This window comes from Dunckerocampus dactyliophorus, chromosome 5, assembly GCF_027744805.1.
Source record: "Dunckerocampus dactyliophorus isolate RoL2022-P2 chromosome 5, RoL_Ddac_1.1, whole genome shotgun sequence".
Lineage (NCBI taxonomy): Eukaryota > Metazoa > Chordata > Actinopteri > Syngnathiformes > Syngnathidae > Dunckerocampus > Dunckerocampus dactyliophorus.
Window position 1 is genome coordinate 27,524,453 of NC_072823.1, and position 13,727 is coordinate 27,538,179.

The 13,727-nt window shown below is 39.6% G+C and overlaps 1 long non-coding RNA gene across 1 annotated transcript in view; it reads left to right on the top strand.

Annotated features, from left to right (window-relative positions):
- The first annotated feature begins 500 nt into the window (after positions 1-500).
- The window catches only part of LOC129181168 (uncharacterized), a 58,103-nt gene continuing 44,876 nt past the window's right edge, over positions 501-13,727 (top strand). The window contains exon 1 of the long non-coding RNA XR_008570380.1: positions 501-902. This is a non-coding gene — a long non-coding RNA (uncharacterized LOC129181168). The remainder of the gene's footprint in view (positions 903-13,727) is intronic.

Here is a 13,727-nt window from a genome sequence, read left to right on the forward strand (position 1 = left end):
AATATAAACAATATAGTAATACATAAATACAATATAAATAACAAATAATCATTCAAATCAATATAATACAGTAGTTTACATTTTATTACATTCAAATTGACTGCAAAAATTAATATATTATGTAGAAATCTATTAGATTTAATAAATTCTACATGTGATTTGTTATTTTAAAAATGTTTAAATACATTTGAAAACAATAAAAAAAGAATACATTATTTTATCATTATGGGGTGTTGTGTGTAGAATTTTGAGAAAAAAATAGATTTTTTAAAAGTGAAGCATTGTGAATAGTTTGCATTTAATTTTAAATGTGATAAAACATAAATAAGTAAAGGATTTTTAAAAACTTATAAATTAGAATAATAATATATTTTAAATTTAATAGATAGAAGTCTATTACATTTCATACATTTAAATGTTTTTTTTTAGCAAGGTGTAAAAGTTTGGACACCCCATTTCTGACGTCACAAATCAGTCCAGCTCAGCCAAGGTAAATGACTTAGTGTGTCTGTGGTTAGCCTCTGTTGCTGTCACGAGTAGTTTTGTGGTTTGCTGTGCTTTAATAGCAATAATATGCATTTATATAAAAAAAAAAAGAAATATACCACTTCTTCACGCACAGGCGCGCGTCATAATGTCGGGTGGGAACATTGAGGACACGATGGAGGAGAGAGGATGAAAGAGATAAAACGCTTCCACTGACTGGGGGAGGATTTTTTTCTATTTAATATCATGTCATGTCTGCCTCTGATGACCACGACAGCCAACAAGGACACGCTGTGTTTTTTTCCCCTTTCCCTTTATTTTTGATGACATATGACGCACTTAGCTGACTTCTCGTCTGATCTGCTGCTGCTGCTTCCTTCTTGGTTTATTTGCTCACGAACTCCGACGGAGAACTGGTGAGTCGCCTTCTTTCCTGCGAAACAGTTTTGCCAAAGTCAGAGTCAAGAGACTAAAACGTGACTGCTTTGCTTCGTTTTAAGAGAGGTGTGTGTGGCTGACTAATTCGGTGAAGTCACTTATCATGTAGTTAATTGCAGTGAGGTCTTCAAAGGGTGGTACGGTAATATGCATATATGTTATGTAACCGGGGTATAAACCTGTTTGTATGTTTGCAAGCAAACTTGTCATTGCTCTAATTCAATTCTAACTACTAAGTCGCCGTATGCCTAACTTATCACTGACATCCTGGTTGCATCTATTTTGTGATGACATTGTTCATCAAAGGCACAGGTGTCCAAAGTGCGGCCCGGGGGCCATTTGTGGCCCACAGCTATTTGTTTATTGGCCCACGGCACGTTCTGAAAATGAGTTATTTTAGTAATTTTTTGAGAATAAATTCAAATTATTAGGAGGGGAGGAAAAAAAGAAAAAGTCGTAATTTTAGGAGAATAACCTTTTAAAAAGGGGAGGGAAAAAAATGTTGAACAGTGTAAATTTGAAATATTAAACAAAAAATAAGTGTTAGTCTTACTATTATGAGAAACAATACAATGAATATAGTTCTATTTTTTTTTTAATTAGGTTGCAGAAAAAGTTCTTACAAGAATAAAGTCAAAATATGATGGGAATAAAGTCATAATTACAAGAAGAACATTAAAAAACAATGAAGTTGAAATAAATAAAAAAACAACTGAAGGAAAAACAGCTGTAATTTTATCAGAATATTAAGAGAAAAAGTTGTATCTAATGAGAAAAAATGTGCAATTTCATGCAAATGAACTTGTAATGTCATACGGAAAAAAATGTCATTTTAGTAGCATAGAGTTGAAATATTAAACTTTTTTAAAAAGTTGTAATATTCTGAAAATTATTTTGGGGGAAAAACTTAGAATAACATCGGAATGAAGTCATAATCTTTTGAGAAAAAAATATACAGAGATTATTTAAGAAGAGAGTTGAAATATTTGGAGAATAGAAAAAAAAGCAAAGTTGATATGCATTTTCACCAATATCACAAAGCTGAGATGCAGTTTTTTCTGGAAATATCTAACTTCTTAGCATGTTTGTTGACAAAACATCAAAGTGGCCGTTGCATCCTATATAATATTATAACACTAAGACGGTGTGCTTTTTTAAAAAGTGCTTTTAGTCCGCCCTACTGGGAACACACCATTTTGTGCGTGTGCAGCTTTAATGCTAATGAGCTGTGTTTGTCTCCAACAGGAAGACTTTATCCACTTGACATATAGACGGCAACTCCGTATTTGCAATAGATGCCAGATATCACGTACAACAACATAACATTAAGGACACAAACGTCAGCAAAAGTAGCATAGCTATGTGATGCCAGAGTACTGACGTTCCATTTTAGCAGCAACATCATGCTAGGTTAGCGTATGTGGTTTGTGGTTGAACACAACAACCTTTTATTACTCAAAAAATATTCATGTTTTTGCAAGTTTTACAGTTTTGGTCTAAATTAATCATTTTCAGGTATAAAAATGGCTAAACCAAGTAAAATACAAATACAGTCGTCCCTTGCTACCGTGCAGTTCAAACATCGCGCCCTCACGCTATCGCAGTTCTTCAAAAATTAACAAAGGATCGCTATTTCGTGGTTGAATACCGCATATTATTAATGCATATTTAAGCACGTGGCTTAAATGAAGCATTTTCAAGCATAAAGATGGCAAAATGAACTAACTAAATGAGCTGAAATACAAATACAAGGCAGAAGAAGCATTCTAATTGTGAATGTAGTATTCTACATTGGCCACAAGGTGTCAGTGTTCAGTGAGACAAGCAGCAGACGTGATTGCCAGAACAGGCATTTATTGCAGGTTTAAATGATCTCACAACAGACACAATAACAATAACAATAACATCATAATCACAATAATACCACAGGCTATTGTTGGGGACATAACCCACGATAAGTTAAAACTCAACTCTGAATCTCTGACGTCACTTCCTGTCCTCCACACATATGTCCACCCACCACTAAGGTCCCCTAGGGAGCACATTTAATGTGACACATACGGGCAGGAGTTTACTTTACGTCTTAAATGGCTCATTTATTCTTATAATGTCTATTATACTGGTAATACGAGTGTAAAGCCATTTAAAGCTGCCATTACAATACATTGATGAGATAATAGCCACCACAGGAAGTACGCTTCAGAAAAAAACGAACTGCTGACATTTTAGTCTGTTATCTTATTTATATCCAATATGTCTTTTTTCTCAGATTATATCTACTATATTGGGTAATACCAATGTAAAGGTGACCATAGGGGTGTTATTTCATGTAGAGGGCTTTGATAATGTTAAAAAAACATAATTTAGAAGGTCGTAAACACGTTTTCCATGCTCTAACTATGAAAATAGATTAGCCACAGTAGACTGCATCAAGAACTGCATTTTATTTGTGGTATTTATTTAAAAATAATTCCATTATTTTTTAATTTATTTTACATACACATGCTCCACTTTGCTCATGTTATATCGTTTAAAATGACTGTTTGGACTATTTTTCTCTTTTCAATAAAGATGTTTCAAAAGAACACATTTTACAGCTTAATTGTAAAAGCGTGAAACCATCAAACCGGGATATTTTTGCCTCATACCGGACCATGCCTATTTTGTGGTCATCATGTTCTTTTTACGAAACCCGAGGTTCCACTGTGACACTCCAGGCATTATTTTAACATGTGTAGCAAAGCCTGCCTCCTTTTTTTTCTAAAACAAAGCCATCCTTTGAAGTGGTGAGCGTATACACGAGCCGGGCTCATCGAGCCAGGGGCGGGTCAGGGGTGGTGTCTTGTTCACAAGGAATTAGGTTTATCCTTCATGACGTCACAAAAAGACGCACCTTTACAAGCGAGCATTTTCTCAAAAATAGATTTTTCTCACGTGTGGCGCTCATAAGCGTTAGAAAGTCACTTTGCACACTATAATAAGCTGCAGCCTTGAGCCAAGCTGCTTCTGTGGAGGTCATTGCCAGCTGTAGCAAGATGCCAACAGCACTGTAGATTTTAAAAGGTTATCTTCAGCCTCCCATCTGCACACAAAACAGGATTTGTCTCCCGCAGTCATGTTACAAGCAGTGGCTGTACAGTACAGAGCATGTAACATGCCCCCACCCCACCCCGTTCCTCCTCTTGCACTGCCCTTATTTGGCTTCTTTTTTTTTCTTGCCCACAGTCCATGTTTGTGGTCTTCTTCTGCCACTTTGAAGATGTCTTGTTAAAACAGCGCCTCTGCAATGTGTGCATGCACGACCTAAATCCACAGTTGAGCAAAGAATCTGCAGAGAAGGCAGTCGTGTGTGTGTGTGTGTGTGTGTGTGTGTGTGTGTGTGTGTGTGTGTGTGTGTGTGTGTGTGTGTGTCCCACCCACACTTCCTTGTAAATGCTGACAGAGCTCACTGAGTTCATCTCAGGACAAGGCGAGCTCTACTCTCCCTTCCAGTGTGAATCATTTTGGAAAAATGAGCCTCAGGATTGAATTGCCCCAGCAATTTGGCGCCTTTCCTCCATTCTGCTTTATTGTCTGTTTTGGCTGAATGTGCAGTTTTTCACATCGCGCCAGACGCCAACAGCGCTTCGGGTCGTCCACGTACGCGAGACAGGCAAAGCCGCCGATCTCCGAGTCCAGCCGGGGCGGCCGGAGAAAAGCAGCTCGCTCGCTGCTTCCTGTTTAGCAGGGAAGTTCCATAGACAGAAGACGGTCATGTTGGTGGAGCAGCTTATTGTGAACATTGGTCGTGTTTTACTTCCCAGAGGGCCTCCTCCACGTATTGTAATCAAGCAAAAACACAGCAAAAATGCAACAAAGTGAACCATGAAAGGGTACGTTGAAAACAAAAACCCGATGTGTGATAAAATACAACTTTTTTGCAACTCTTGCTTTCGTGTCCCTCCCCGTCACATATTCTCAATGTGGCAGATTCCCACCCACTCCCCTTCATATCTAAGACTTCCTGGGAAAGTAGTCCTTATGATTACTGTCATGACCCAGCGTGCTTTGCGGAGGGAAGATACGGGTTTGATTTTGGTATGCGTAGACATTTACTTTTATGCCCGCATGGTGTAGTGGGTAGGCTACGTTGTGTGGCACGTTTGTTGTTTTAGGCAACATGGGTGAGGTGATTGTCTGGATTGCAGCATAGAAAGGAGCGCCTTTAACCAGCAACAACTTGTCTCAGATCGTCTCTTGTTGATTATAGACTCCAGCTCACCACAGAAGCGTTACAGGTTAAAGGTTTATATTATATACTTTGGTCGGCGTCAACGCAAACATCAGTCCTGACAATCTTAATTCCGAGCAGCAGGCAGCATATAATGCAATGTTGTGACTCTTCCAGCACAGTACAGCAAATATTCAGCCTTGTTTGACTTTTTTGAGCATTTTGGGGTTAAAATCCATCCCAACAGTTGGAGATTTTCTGCTTCTACTACCTCACCTCTTTTTAAAACACATCTGCAAACTTTTAAGGATGTGATACCATGCGCTTTCATGACTGTCTCTACTGCCTTCGACACTTACAAGGATAGTTCCGATTTTTTGACATGAATTTGTATGACATCCCCTTCAGCATTGTAGTCCATTACCTTACGACTTACTCCCCCCCCAACTTGGTCTCCTAAGTCCAATTTCTGTGATGAAGAATGTAGTTCCGTTTTGTTGCTGGGGACAACTAAGTAAAGATTAATACATTTGCATCACAAAAATGGCTTCTCAAAAAAATCTAACGTCACAAAATGCTCAGCATTATATTTGTCTCCCGCCGTGTCCCTGCGCGCTGTCGCCTGTGCGTTCATGTGCATGTAACAAAGACACTCGCATCTACTTCTGCGACTGAGCGCCGCGGCCATCTTGTTCACAGCGGAAGAAGATGGGAGTGTCTTCGTGACATTCACATGAACGCACAGGCAGGGATACGGCAGGAGACAGACATAAAGGCAGAGGTTGGATTTTTTTCAGAAGGCATTTTTGCGATGCAAATGTATTAATCTTCTGAAGGCATATTGTTTTGAGAAGCCAAACTACGTCCTTCAACACAGAAATCTGACCAGAATTGGCCTTAGGAGACCAAGTGGGGGTAAGTCGCTGTTAATGGACTACGATGCTGATGGGGATGTCATACAACTTCATGTCAAAAAATCTAAACTATCCCTTTAACTCAGGGGTGTGAAACTCGTGCCATGGAGGGCCGAGACACTGCAGGTTTTCTTTCCAGCCAGTCACTGAAGCAGGTGATTTTAATGATCAACACCTTCAGTTGGAGGGAAGGAGCTCATCAATGAAATCACCTGCTGAAGAAACTGGTTGGAGAGAAAACCTGCAGCGTCTCGGCCCTCCAGGGCACCAGTTTGACACATGTGCTTTAACTCATTCAATATCAGCCATTTTTTAAAAGACAACCCCTTCAGTACCGGACATTTTAGAGGGTTTTGACTGCTCTCAAGGCACACAGAATATTGTGTTCTATGACTATATAAACATGGAAGCTACCAAAAGACTCCATCCATCCATCCATTTACTTTCTCCTCTTTAGGGTTGCGGGGGTATGCTGGAGCCTATCCCAGCTGACTTCGGGCGACAGGCGGGGTACACCCTGGACTGGTGGCCAGCCAATCGCAGGGCACATATAGACAAACAACCATTCACACTCACATTCATACCTATGGACAATTTAGAGTCTCCAGTTAACCTAACATGCATGTTTTTGGAATGGGGGAGGAAAACCGGAGTACCCGGAGAAAACCCACACACGCACGGGGAGAACATGCAAACTCCACACAGAAATGCCCAAGGGAGAATCAAACCCAGGTCTTCCCGAACTCCAGACTGCTACTGTGTTGGCCAACATGCTAACCACTAGACCACCGTGCGTCTCCCCAAAAGACTCTTTCATCAGAAAAAAAAGTTTGTTTCTACCTTTTTCCGTTCTTTCGTAATCAGCAGTAGAACATAGGTAAGATTCAGGAAAATATCAGTTCCCAGCTAGAAAAGGGAGAAAACCAGCTTTTTTGTGAAGATACATTTCAAGCATAACTTTCACTTTGACACAAATATTTTTTTCTTTTGTGACAGCTCAAATATCTAAACAACTGTACCAAAAAGGGGGTTGTTTTACATCAAAATAACTATTTACAAATATGAAACCACTAACTAGTTAACATTTTCACATTTGAAACTGTGTGTGTGCATACCTGTGCGCGCGTGTGCCCGCGTGCACATGCATTCAAATTTCCCGACAATGCGTCACCTTCTGCACGCTATACTCCTCCACATGTGTGATTTTCTGTTCACATGAACCCTGCCGAGCTCTTATCAAATGCACTTCTGCCACCTTGTGGCCGTTTTCAGGACTTAAAAGTGCTCTGAAGTGAAAGGCATTAGTGGAGAGTTGCGTCATTATGTCTTGCGCAAAGACATGTAAAAGACACAGACATACGTTGTTGATATCGGGCGTCTGGGATTATAAAAACATATCACCTTGTCTTTGGTATTGAATGAGTTAGTTAGTTCTTTTTGCTAGCAAATTTTGGGCCCAAATTGATCCTGGCATTCGGCCCTGATTGTGAAATTCCTATTCCTATCAGAAATCATGCAAACGTCCACTCTTTTATCCAAAAAGAGATTTTGTGATCAGTCATGTGAATTGTGGAAGAAAACTCCAGCAGATCCTTGAAAAGAAAGGCGGACAAACACAAAACAAAGGGAGTTTTAATTTTGCAGCCGTCACTTTTAATTCATCTGACCCCCCCACCCCGATCCCTATAGACACAGCGGGAGTGAGGAAGGGTGTTGCCTGTGTTGAGGTTTGGACTGTAGCGCTTCGGCAGCTGGCCGCTCGCTTCCACGCCGTCCAGCTTGAATCGGGGCGGCCCGCCCAATTACGAAGACTGATTGCCTGCTTGTCTGTTGGCGGTTCTCACGCGGTGTTTAGCTTCAGCCGTATCGCCACTTAACTTTACTTTGCTGTTTCTTAGGTTGGCTAATTCGCGGTAGCTTTTTGAAGTGAAAAAATGTCTTTGGATGATTTTTGCAAAATCTGTCATGGGGTTCATGTTGCCCTGATACATCGGAGTCACTTAATTTATTTTTGATGTGCCATCAAAGATGCATTTTGCAAGTTCACAAGTTCTATTCTTGAGAGAATAGAGACAAACTGAAAGCTTTTTTGCTCCCGGGCTTCACCTATTGCTGACAAGTGTAATTTAAAAAAGGAAGGAGGTTTTTCATCTATATGTGCTGTGTACCCAAAGTCAGCTGGGATAGGCTCCAGCATACCCCCGCGATCCTAATGAGGATTAAGCAGCATAGAAAGTTAATGAATATTTTGAAATTATTGATACATAAACGTATGAAATCATTTGCAACTCTGGAATCTCTATAGGGAACACAAAAATTACTTGGAAAATTTGCGTTGTAACCCAATAATTTTTTAAAAATAATTTGCATTACATCCATAACAACGTTTCATCATTTTAACCAGGGGTCTCAAACTCGCGGGCCATTTGCGGCCCGTCACGTCACATTTTGCGGCCCGCGACTTGACAGGAAACACTACTGTAAATGCGGCCCGCAAGCTCTAAATCAGGGGTCTCAAAGTTGTGGCCCGCGAAATATAAACTGTGAAATGATTTATTTATTCCTTTGATTCACCCTATTACTGTATCAAGATATTGTTGTTATCGTGAGCCATGTATCGCGTGTCGTATCGTGAGCTACCCCGAGATTCCCAGCCCAACTCCCAATACTTGATGCGGCCCAGCCTCACTCAGACTCTACCTCCAGCAGCCCCCAGGTAAATTGTGTTTGAGACCCCTGATTTTAACTAATTAAAATCCATTTTTTTAAATGTATTTAAATTAATTCATTACATTTATATGACTTAATTATAATATTTTGGGTTCTTTATCCTTACTTCCCAGCACTGATTGGGAGAAGTCACATTGTTCTACTGCTTGATAGGGATGTCTATTTTAATGTATTCTTTTGGACATTTTTTTAAGTTATCACTTGAGATAATAACAAATGTTAAACGATCATTTTTGTATGATATGGAGATTTAATAAATATATTCTTTATTATTATTTATATACAAACTATTGAAGTAATTTGTTACTCTAGATCAGGGGTCACCAACGTTTTTCCTTGTGAGAGTTACTTTTACAAAATGAAAATGACCAAGAGCTACTCATTTTAGTAACATTTATTTTCAGAGCTTATTTTAAACCCAAACAGATCAAATATGCTTGTTTTACCAGAACATGAACAAAATGCTGGTGTCCACAACTCACATTTTGCATTTCAGAATGCATTTATTTCTACTGTTCTTTCATTATTAACTGAAAACCTGAATGAAAAGCAGGCTTGCGGGCACCTCATGTGGTCGTGGGGGACTACCTGGTGCCCGCGGGCACCACGTTGGTGACCCCTGCTCTAGAATCCCTATGGGGAACTGATTTACAGTAGTCCCTCGTTTATCGCGGTTAACTGGTTGCAGTCTTGACAGTGATTATTTTACTGTCGGACAGTAGGATTCCTTATTTATAAATGGAATATTTTTGGAGGTAGAGCATAGAAACCCTCCTTAATACAGTTTTTAACATTATTATAATATCTAGACATGAAATAGTCACCTTTACAGTCATATTACCCAATATTGTGGACAGAATCAGAGACAATAATCCAATGGTTCTCGATTATTTTCTGTCATGCCCCCACTGGGAGCCAGAAATGTTTTCGCACCCACCCGATTTGAAGCAATATGGAAAAACTGATAATATCTATTTATTTGTGAAACCAGTGAAATGCAACAAAATGGAGAGCAGTGAAGCGTACAAGCGTATTCAAGAGTCAAATTGCATGCTGAGTAAGACAAAGTCACACATGACGGCAGGTCGGCACTAATATTGAAAGTCTTCCCTGCCTCTCACGCACTCCCCCGACAGTTCACCGCGCCCTCCCTAAGGGGGGGGGCCCGCCCCACTAATTGAGAAGCACTGCAATAAGCCATTTATGATTTAAATAAGACTTGTGCTCAGGTGTGTTGCAATAAACGCGTTCCAGACGTGTGGACAGAAAGTGACGTAGGGGACTCATAGTTGAGTTTTAGCTGGATTACGGCCGCAACAGTAGCCCGAGTTATTATTATGATTATGATGTTGTTATTATTGTGCCTGTTCAATTGAAACCTGCAATAAAAGCCTGTTGTTCGGGCGTTTGACCTACTGACACCTAGTGACCAGTGTAGAATACTGCATGTCACAATTTGAATGCGTCTTAATGCCCTACTTAGTTCATTTCGCCATTTTTTTATGCTTGGAAATGCTTAATTAACGAAAAAGATGGCTTAAATATGCATATTTTCTTTACTTTATCATGATTGTTTCATAATTGGCATTAATTTTTGAAATGTATTCAAATTAATGTCATTATGTGTTAGGATTTTATGATAACATTTTGGTTTCTTTATCATTGCTTCTCAGCACGGGTTGGTTGGGAGAAGTCACATGGTTCTAATGCTTGAAGGTGAGGCGAACGGTGTCCATCTTGCCTACAGTTACCAAATGTAACTGAGAAACTGTGAAAAATTATGAAAAATATGGAAAGAAATCTTAGAAAAATAGGGAAGCCGACCACCGAGGGTAATAAAAACAATGTTTGATCATCACACAACTTAATAAAGCAGTGTTGACCATACAATAGTTGTCCTGGCTGGTCCACCGACATGATACACCACAAGAGGAGGTGGTTAAGGGGTCGCCGTAGCAACAACAGATGCCGTTCTCCTTTTTCTAAGTCATTTTCAGCCCTGTGTTGTTACATATTTCTGCTTTAAGGACTTTCCCGGAAGGTGTCATACTTGAACCTGTCGATTCCCTTGTTGACTCCCGCTGCTGTTAGGACAGAGGACATCGAAGGAAAGCAGGGAGGGATTTAATTGGTCATTTGTATGTCAGCAGAGCACTCTGAGGTGTGATGTGCGTGTTAAGTGGGAGCTGCTTGGAGTTGCTCTGCCCTGCTTTGTCCGTCGCTTTGGCTTTTGTTCCTCGCCGTGATGAATGGCGGAGGCCTTGGCTCCGGCTCGAGTGTCTCATAGCAACTGGGACGGGGCACGAGGGAGCGGCGGCGAAAGGAGGAAAGGCCAAGCGAGACTGTGTGCCTCCCTGCAGAAAGGGCAGACGGGAAAGCGTGGTCCAGGCTGAGGGTTTCTGGAGCTGAAGTCCAACGGGATAGAAAGAGTAGCGCAGCACCGTGCATTAGCTGCAATCTGAATTAGTTCTCATTTTAAAAGATGGATTTTATGGCCGTCTAGTCTCACATAATGCCGGCACATAGTCATTTTTATTAGCGCTTATGCCATCCTGCTGGAAACCTCTAAATTATGCAGTACACACTTTTTTTTAACAAGATTTAAGGTGCTTATGAGCTTTAGAAACTCCTTACAATTCATGCAAGAGCTCATTTGAACGAGTTTGCTGAAGCACTTTTGTTTTCATTTTAATTTTCATTGTATTGATGATACCATATTAATGAAATTACTTTAATATATAAAACTGCTATCTTAAAAATGTAGCACCTTTAATATGGTCCCGTTTAACAATGTTTATTTTTATTTTTAATCATTTACGTTCTAAAATGTCAAAAAATGTGAATATATTTAATAATCTTATTTTCGCTTATATTTTTTTATATAGTTTAACAATTGTATTTTTAATGTGTTATTATAATTTTGCCTAATTTATCAACGTACCAAAAAAATGCCAAATCACCACAAAACATTCACTGAGTTGCTATAATGTTAAAGAAAATGATTTAATCTAACTTGAATCTAAATGATTCAAATTATAGATATAGATGTATCCATCCATCAATTTTCTGTCCTTGTCCTCGCTGGGGTCGCGGGTATAGATATAAATAAATAAATGACTTTCTTAAAAATGCAGCATGTTGTTTGTTAGCGTCCACATAGTTTATTTTTTATTTGATTTATATTTTTATCTTTGACGTTCTAAAATATAAAATAACCCAGGCCGCCCCACAGAGCCTGGGTTCTGTTCAAGGTTTCTTGGAGGGAGTTTTTCCTTGCCTCCGTCAACATGTGCTTGCTCATGTGGGGGGGTTCAGTTGGTCCTGTGTTTTCATTGATGAATGTGTAAAGTGCCGTGAGATAACTGCTGTTGTGATTTGGGGCTATATAAATAAATTGAATGGAGTTTAATTGAGTTAAAATTATACAAAGTATGTGTAGATTTAATAGCAATTTTTAAGCAATAATAATAATGAATGTGCTGCTATCATTTCAAATAACAAGCTTGACAAAAAGCAAGCACATGTTCACGTCTGACAATATTTTGTTCTAAAATATGAAAACATACAATTAATAATTTTCAAAATAATGAATTCATTCTTACTTTGATGATATTGAATTTTGTTAATATATATTAACATTGTGTCAAAATTTACCCCCAAAAATAAAAACCACCCATTAAATGATCCATTCAGCTGTAATAATTATAAAACCTCGCAGGTGAAGCAATCACGTGCGTCCTGTTTATTAACGTCATTGTGCAGGTTTCCCTGATGTTGTGTCCTTTGAACGTAAGCTTGTATGTAAAAAACATTTAAGAGCTCCGGTGCTGTTTTACAACAGGCTTTCACTCTGACTTGTGTGTTTTTCTGGGTGCAGAATATCCAGTAGGACTGTTCATGATGTGGAACCCAGCTGGCACGTGTCCAACACGGTGTTCACCTGCCAATTTTATTTCCTCAAAAACGCCTGGACACGTCTTTATTTTTTTAATGAAGAGGAGGTGTCCAAGTACCGAGGCTGCCCAGTTACTACCCAGACACTACCTGTCTGCTGCCATGGTTACGGGGGAAGGAGCAGGTTTAGTGGCCCGACTCCAGGGATTACTTTCCTTGCTTTTTAACAATCAGGCCCCAGCCACTGTTAAAAAAAAAATGGGGGCCAAAACTGCACCCGAAAAAAAGTTGTGGAAGCAGCACATTGTGCCCAGGTGGCCTTTTAAAAAGTGCTTTAAGTGCTGCGTAAGGGCTCAGACCAGCACTGCATAATTGCTTTGGTTTCAGCGTCTGTCCCCTTTGTGAGACGCTTCACTCCAGCGATTAGTGCTCATTAATAAAAGCTATCACCGTCTACTCGCCATTATGTTCTTCACGTGTGACTTTACACATGAAGCTATAATAACACACGCCCACGCATACGTGATTTGTTTCAAGGCCAGGACACAACGTTAGGTACACCCTCCGATACAGGAACTGCATGAAAAGCTAAAAGATAGAATAATGTGACATGCTCTATTGTTTCGGCACGTGAATCACATTTTTCAGGACTTGTTTTGCAAATTTAAAAAATTAGCTTCTGCTACTGGTGTGTCTGATTGACACAAAATTAGAGACACGTTTGCAACACGACACGAAAACGTCTCAAGAATCCATGCCCAGGAAGTCGGCCATTTTGCTTTGAAACACTCGTTTTAAGGTCCTTTTGGCCAAGTTATTCATTTTGTGTTGAATTTAGAAGGCAGAGGTCGTATGAAAGCTCAACAAGTTGAGTGTAAAACAACAGCGCCTCTGCTGGTTCCAGCCAAGTAGTGCACTCCCATTTCGGAGCCTCAAGATGCGATTCATCGACAATTCCAAACAACAATTTAAACAATTGATCAGCGTACATGTACTTATTTTTTTGGCAAATTGATGACCTTTTTCAGGACTGTATTGCAAATTTTGCAAGCAAT